We start from the raw sequence: 8,693 nt of genomic DNA, 5'->3' as shown, positions 1-8,693 counted from the left end.
GATACATTTCATCCTGCAATGTTGTTTAAAAACAATGTGTCGTGTTTGTAAGCCAAGGATCTTTGAAATAAGAAAACAAGTAAACACATTACTAATAGCAAATAAGAGTTTTGGGAGTGGGTGGATGCAAGTGAATATGAAAGCTGAGTGATGAGGAAGAAAAACAAATAAAAATACATCAAACTACATCTACTAGTTACTTTTGTCTCAATGAGGTAGGTCTCTGAGGCAGTTTCCCTGCACAGCAACAATCTCTCTATTCCATTTGGAAACAGAAAACATGGAAAAACTTCACAAGTCAAGGGAAAAAACAAGTAGCAACAAACAAGAAATATGTTGTTAAATGTAGGATTTTGAATTTTTGGTCATTTCTTCCACAAAAGGCCCTCAGTAGTCAGACATTCCTTATTTCTAAATGTTAAAATTCCTTCATTATCAGAGTATTCTTATTAACCAATAAGATTTTTATAATCTACATGTATTTATTTATATTTCTTAAGACGTTGAAGATTTTTTTCTCATTGCCTATTTTAGAAATTGGGATCCCTCTGCACAGGAAAATACTTTGGGAAGAGGAATGCAGGGCATGTAAAACAATTGACATCCCTGTATCTTGTCCTTGTCTCTGGCTCCACAGGCAGCAGCGTGGAGAGCGCTTTTCCTTTGGCCCACATGAGAAGAAAACAGCTGATTACCAGTGCCAAAGGAACACAGGACTGGTCCAACCTTTTACATTCAAGTAAGCATGTAATAGACATCTACTTCAGAAGGCTCCACAAAACATCTAGTTTATAAATCTGGGCTACAAAACAGGTTTTCAACATCCTGTAACACAAAATACCTACAGAAAAAGACTGAAAGCCACAATTATTAGGAAAAAAAGCCACAAGAAGAGGAGATACTGGACACTGTAGAGACCCTAAGTTTCTGCAGTAGTAGAAAGTATATGACAAAGTTCCAGCAAGTAGCACTCTTCTCCACTGTCTCTTACAGAGAAGGAAATAAAAGTTACAACAGTTCTTCCAAAATGGATCTGAGAGGCAAATTCCTCCTGGGTCTCAGTTGGCTAGATGAGCATCCCTCTAGTATTTGCAGATCAGAGTTGTGAGGAATCTCAAGGGTAAACATCCACTTTCAGACAATAGGGTGCTTTTGTATAGCTTCCATCAAAACAACAATGGTGTTTTATTGGTCAGTGTATTCTGCTTTTAAAGTTCTTTATCTTGTACACCCTCATCTCTCTTCACCTAGATGCGAGTCTGTCTAAGTGCATTCTTGTAATCCATTCTCATCTTAATGCTACATTCTGGATTCTTTGGTCTTTGGTATTTGATTTTGTTTGTAATTATGATATGAATAACATCAATGGAGAATGATACAGATGGGATGCATGAAGTGGGAATGAAATTTCATGTACAAACTCTGCAGCATGAGGTTAATAACACGTATTTCAAAGACTTATCCAATGATAATAATCTAAATGCTGATTCCAAAATTCTTAATATCCCAGATAAGATCTGACACTGCAAGACCACAGGCTACCTGGCTGAGGGAGAGCAGTCAGTCAGCAGGAAGCACCAAGTGATGGGGAAGGAAAATTTGACAAATGGTCAGGGAAGATTTTACTTGCCGAAAAAAAACCCCAACCAATCCTTTGGATCATGATAGCCAGGTCATGGCTGATTTACAAACGGCAGCAAAAAGCCATCTTAACACCAGTTTAACCAACTACACAGACAGTGATTTCACACCTTGGTGTGAGTTGGCACAGCAAGCCCATGTCATTTGTATGATAATGTAGAAGTAGTCAGCACAGTGCTGCACATCCACAATCTTGTAGATGAGTTGTATGGGACATTATTAAAACAGGGCATAGAGTATATTACCCCTGCAACTGCTTCTTTGAGCTGTTCTCAAATCTTCCTTTTATTCACCCATCAGCTGCATCAAGCAGATGTCTCATGCAGCTGAGAAAGCAGTTCTGAATTCCAGGCAGAGCAGATGGCAAGTCAGTTTTAAAGGTTTCATCTAGAAGACCAACATAATGATATAAGACTATATGGTGTTCAATTAATCAGTGCTTGCAAGGTGATGGAATCAAGAATAGAAGGATTTATTTGTTACACTGGGAGATATGTTTTCCATATTTTTCTACCCTTATTGTCAGTCATATGCTTGCATGACTAGCTGGGGAATCAGAGACAGCTCTAATGGAAAAGAGAAATTAGGTCATCTGGTCCATCCTCACTGCCAGGGCATGACTGTTCCCTGCAGTGTATCACTTCCCACACAGTTATCTTTCCAACTGTCTTTTGTAAGGTGGAAATGCAATTCAGAGTCCCATTTGGCTATGACTATCAGAGCTTTTGAGGACTTTTTATTTGGACAAAAATGCCTAATGAGGGACTCAGAGCTAACAATTTTAAATACATTTCAAAGATAAAAAGCAAATCTCAGAATTTGATTCTCAGTAAAAACTTTTTAATAGAAAAATTGTGCAATATTTGGGATAATCGGGGACACTGTTTTCATTCAGACAGGAAATAGTTTCTATGACTCAATTCTACAAATTAAACAATAAATTTCCTGCTAAAAAAAAAATGAAACAACTAGTTCAGTTAGTAGTTTAGGAAGCAGCCAGTACTTGTGATGCTCTGAGCAGACTCTCATCAGGAGACTTGGCACTAGAGCTAGCTGACTGTAGGTATTCCAGGTTGCCTTGATAAATTATTCCAAGTGCTTAGATCCCCATCATTCAGCAGAACATCTCACTGTGCAAGCACTCAAGACTGTACAGAGCAGGACTGATTTATTAAGGGAAAAAAATGAACAAACACAAATGGAAAAAACAGTGATAGAACTTACATGTAAGGAAATGGCAAACTACTTCCCTTTTGGCAGCCTTAGCATTACTAACTTCCATGCTGCCTGCAAATGAGAATAACCCCCATCTTTTACCCCTTGACTACATCACCACGCTCATCAAGTCCAATGGTTTGCATTAGTAAGTGGCAGTCCAAATATTTCCCTAAGGTTGATCTCCTTTCCCAAAGGACCTGTTTGCTTCTTTTTACCAGGAGGTGCCACCATGTAGTTTGGTTTAAGGATTCACTTTCTTAAGTTAGGCAGGGATTCTCCAAACTCTGCTCAGCTTCGCTGCAGCATTTCCTTTTGCCACTAAGTTCTCATCCTTCTCTGCCTTCACATGCTTATCTACATCAGTTCTTGTAGTGACGTTTTTAGACCATCATCCTTCACTGGAGAATTTTGTTTACACTGCACCCTGCAGCAACATTTTCACTGGAGAGGACCCAAGAGCATTTACAGAACTTGAGCAGAAATCCAGCAGTTTAGAAACAAGCTCATCATGACAAAAGGAGTAATAATTTCTCTAGACTTCTCTGAAAAGATCACAACCACTGCAATCTTAAGTACAAGTGAATGGGGTTGCTTTTTATGTCCCACAAGAGGAACCAGAAGATTTTCTTGGCGAAAGATGCCTTTTCCCCTTCTCCAACAGAGGAAGAGAGTGCTCTCAAGTGCTTCTGAGTTCAGGAATTAAACAGGTTATTCTCTACAGTTACCTTCTTAAATCTGCAAATTAATCCACATAGCTTTTCCTTTTGTCTCCAGCAAATTGGACTCAAGACTACAAACAGAAGACAGGGTTATTCCATCTCTACTATAAACCCAGAAGACATTGTCAAGCTCTTATGCTACTTATCTTTTAAAGTGCGTGAGAGAACTCTGTGTTTCATTCTTTTACATAAATAATGACCTTGTGTTAATTTAAATGGGCTTTAGGGCTTTACCCCATGGTTTTAGGTAGTCATTGAAGCACTTGGCTAGTTACCAAAGGTTGTCAAAAAGTCATCAGTCACAAAAGTAGGGTTAGCATGTCAGGTGTGAGTTCCTAGGGACATGACTTTTCTGGATGCTTGCCTATGTAATGCTCTCCACAGCATGGTTGTAAAGCTTTACTGTAACAAAAATAATGATTAGATCCACACTGACATGACAATTTTCATGGGTTTTCTTGAACTAACAGGTTTCTAGATTCTACTTGATGAGGAAAGATGTGATTACTAACAGGAGAACATACTAAATTATAGTGCTTTTTTGGGTGTAGCAATTTCATACTGTTAGAAAAAACAAAAAAACATTCCAGTATTACAAGTCCACTGAAACTGAACAGTCAACTTGTTTTCTTTCCCATTATTTTTCCTACTGCACTGTTTAATTCCAGTGATTTATTCATTAGTAAGATGGCCTGCCTAGGTGTCTTGACAAGTGAAATCTGGAAAGTCAGGGAATAAAGTATGAAGTTCCAGGATGCTAATATTGATCTCTCATTTGTGTCTGCCTGAAAAAAATGCTATGTTCCATTTGGAAGGCTTGAGCATCTTTTAAAAATTGAAGTGCCTTTGACAAGAACGATCCGCCCTTTCTCCTCTGGTTCTAATTGGACAAAAATAGTATTTGCAGTTGACCCATCAGTCAAGACAGACAGATAAGCAATATTTCCTGCCAATGACTAACAACTTTTATTTTTTAAGACAGTGAAGTAACAAGTAAGCCACCTTTATAAAGAGCAGCAATTTGGAAAAAGAAAATAAAATGCTTGTTTCTTTGAAATGTCAATGCCCATGCTGTTAAATATCATTCTGTTAGGCAACCAAAATGAGAATTTAGAGATTCCTCCTTCCTCAGCTGTTTTTTCCCTTTGCAATATAGATTATGTGCACATGCACACCAAAACAAAATGCCCCCCTTACCAATCAAATAACCATTGACAAAATACAAATCTATTGCAAAACCATCTAGGAATGGAATCCCCACCAAAATCAGCAAAACCTTGAGCAAAAAGGTGTGCAGCATTAGGACCTGCCTCTGACAACCAGTTACTGCTATAGATATATCGCAGCTTTGCAATTCCTACCATCCCTGCATACCACAAAAGGTTCCTGGAGGACTCTGATCTATTAATCCAAGATTTCTTCCTGTGCAGACCTCCTGACAACAGAATGCTTACTGGATTTTAGCCAACAGGCAGCACTGACACAAAAACAAGTGGGTATAAACTGGCTAAGAATAAGCTTTTTATTTGGATTGCTAGCTATCAGCAGGGTGAGGACCTGGAACAGGCTTCCAGTAGCAAAGGAGGAAAAGAATCTAAATATAAGGCTTGATAAACATGCTGTGTAGTGCCTATGATGGGACTGAGTGGGATGTGATGATCTAGGGGGTCTCCTCCAGTCTTATTTTTAGTGCATAAACCACAGCATACGTTGTCCCACTTTGAAGCAAAAGTCTCTGATTAGGTTGGCACAGTTAAGGCTTTCTTCTCCATAGGAACCATTTATATTATTATTTCTATAAATTAGTATTTTTTGTTACTTACCAAAGCTGCTGGTTTTGAACCACATTCCACAGCTCCACCAGAGGTGACCGTGCACTCTTGATACAGAACAGCACATCAGCGTATTGTCTCGTTGCTTGTAGAAGAATGGAGTGCCACAGACATGGAGCTATAAACATCTTTTCAGCCTTTACCACAGAAGAGACCTTCATGCCTCTGCATGTCCATGCACCACTGTTTTAAGTGACAAGATATTTTAAGTTCTTTCCACTTTGGAGGTAATAATAAGAGGCAGTAGTGTTCACATTCAATACTACTCTGATTTATGGGCTGTCCTCCTTTTTTTATTCTCTTGCCTTACAGTGCACTTTCAGTAGCAAACATCTTGCTGTATCTTCTTTCCTCCAGGATCCTACACGCTTTGCACCTGGGTGCAGAGACCAACCCCTCCTACAAGTATTTTCAAGGTGCAAGAGATAAGAACCATTTGTGCCTTCAAGAACAGCATCTCTTCACCAACCATACAGCGTGCCCAGCCCTCGCTCCAGATCCTTAGAAGGACAGGGTAGAAAGGAAGAGCAAGGCCAAGGACAGCTGGAGTGGAATAGAGCAGGAGAGTAACCAGAACATTAGAAACACATTTGTAGGAACAGAAGTTTTACAGCGGAGTAGTTCTGAACTCAGTTGGTAAGTAATTAAAGAGTAGGCCTAGCAAAAGCCATCATTTTGTCTCCTACATTATTGAAACAGTCACAGATGGGATAAAAATTTTGGGAAGGGACAAAACGCAATAGCAAAAACATGGAGTCAGTTAAACTGCCTCTAGCTGCAATACTACTGTACACAAACTTCTCTAGTGATGCTTAGGTACTCCTTGAGAAGTTCCTCCTGTTCCTCCCACTGAGAAAAACCTCAGCCATCTCTCAAGCAAAGCTTAACAGCAACAAACTGGCATGAGAGTAACAGAGTTTCCACTTGATGCAATATTTACTGGGCACTAACATTAATTTAATGCATTTTGGCATGGCTACATATTAACAAATATATATACTTTGAAGCCTCAGAATAAAAATAAATTTTGCATGGGTACCTCTAGAACTAATGCTAATAGTGTTTGTATAAAATCCTACTGAAGACCTGATCTATGAAAATTGAGTTCTATTCTCAAGGTCCTGTATTTAAACTGATTAATTCTAATGTTAAAGGTGAATTAAGTGATGAATAAAGTTCACCAACTACTGAAACCTTTAAAATCAGATAGCAAGATCTTGTTCAGACCATTTATTCAGATCAAATTAGCTGTATAAATGGAATCTACACTACCTACATATTGAAACCAATGGAAATTAGGCTAACAGAGCAAAAGCAGCTTTTTATGGCAGTCTGGATTTTTCAGAAGGGATGAGAGCGCAGCAAACCCTTGATTCTGCCATTTTATAAAATAGCCCCCCAAGCATTCTGTTGCCTCCCAGTTCACACTGGCATAATTTGTTCTGCGAGTAGAAACTGAAGTCTTTTCTAATCTAAACTTAACTGGGCTGATTCATGCATCCTGTACCACAGAGGCTACAGTATCTGTAATACATGCACAAAATCTCTTTGGAAGACTGAGTTATGTGAAGAATGTTATAATACACAGCTTTGTTACTGCTGTCACTGCTGAGACCAAACTTTATCGCTCCCTGGCGATAACACATCAGGAGTTTTCCTTGGAGAGTACAGTTTAAGTAATCTAGAGCATACAAACAAACATCTCCCTCTCCTTTTCCTCCCTCTCTTACAGGGCCATAACAAGCCCCTTTTATTGTTTCCAACAGATTTACAACAAATCTAAAATACCCAGCATCTGCTTAGCAATAACAAGATCAGCAGCCATACGTAATTTGAAGCCAAGGCCTAAAAAAAAAACCCCCGCCCTGCTCCCCCCAAACAGGTTTTACAAACTGTCCTTTTGTTTCCAGAAGTAGGGGGATTTTACAATTATGATGACAACAGCAGGAATGAGGATTTAACTAAGCAAAGAGATTGGACAACTGAGAATATAATTTGCAATAAAAGAGCTTATGAGCCACTTCTAATGGCATTTACAGAATCTCAGCTCAGGGATTCTTACACTGATGTCAACTCACAGATCCTACACTACAGACAAACTTCCCTTAAACAAGTTTGCATATACAGAAACTTAAGTTTTAAAATACTTGATCACATAGTTTGAGGCTACACTTTATTATCAGAGATGTACTCGTGTCTGTTTATCGATCTAAGGATTCTGGCAGAAGACGACAAAGGCATTCCTCTAGCAAGTCTTCACAGCGTAGTGGAAAATATCATGGCAGTAATCCAAAGCTGGTACTAACATTTCACCCTTCCCACACTGGCATCTTATTCATCTGAAAGCTGGCCAAGCTGTAATTGCTGGAGCTTTCAGCAGTTGTGTCATCTAGCTACGCTCACACAGAAAAGGGCAGTTAGTTCTTGTTGCAGAGGTCTGGGATTTCAGTTGTAGAATTGGGATTTCAAGTTTGTAGTCTTCCAGTAACATTAAGAACAAATTTCAAAGTTCATGCTTTTCCTATATATGATGATTTACTGCCCAATTTACAGTCTTGGTTTGATATGGAAGATAAATTTTTGTGGCATCAGACCATTCTCAGACATACTTAGGATGTTACTATTACTTTGAAAACGACATTAACATTTAAAATATTAGTGTATTTTGTATGGTCACATAAATTCTGGTTATCTCAATCAACATTTCTACTGGCTTTGGGGGGGGGGGGGAATGTGTGTCTAAGTCAAAAGCTTTAAAAAAATAAAAACAAACACCACCACCACCCCCAACCTACTCTGGTCTCCCTACACTGCTCTGTACTGCACAAAACAAAGTCAGGTGCAAAGTAGCAAGTGCTCTATTTGTTTTACAGAATCATAAAATAATTTCTCTCCGGGTATAACAAGTAGCCTGCTATCACACCAGGAATGTTGCAACTACACTTGGAGAGAAGAAAACAGTGTGGTTTGTTGACATTACTCATTTCAACAAAGATCCTGAGAAATTAAGTACAAAACTCCTTGTTTTGCTGCTGAACTGAGTTACAGCATGAATACCTCAAAAGAAAATGGCTTTATATGAAGCACCACCTCTACTACCATCACCATCTGGCAGAAAAGCGAGAACTCTAGAGCGCAGTTTTTTCTCAATATTCTGAAAATACTAACACAGAAGTTGAGATGATTACTGCACTAATGTGAAATTTGTTGTAGAGGTTACAACAATAACACTGTCCCACAGAATTTATTGTATACAACTGTATTCAGCATATGAAAATCCCAT

The sequence above is a fragment of the Harpia harpyja genome, chromosome 15 (assembly GCF_026419915.1).
Source record: "Harpia harpyja isolate bHarHar1 chromosome 15, bHarHar1 primary haplotype, whole genome shotgun sequence".
Lineage (NCBI taxonomy): Eukaryota > Metazoa > Chordata > Aves > Accipitriformes > Accipitridae > Harpia > Harpia harpyja.
Note: the sequence above shows the minus strand (reverse complement) of the source record.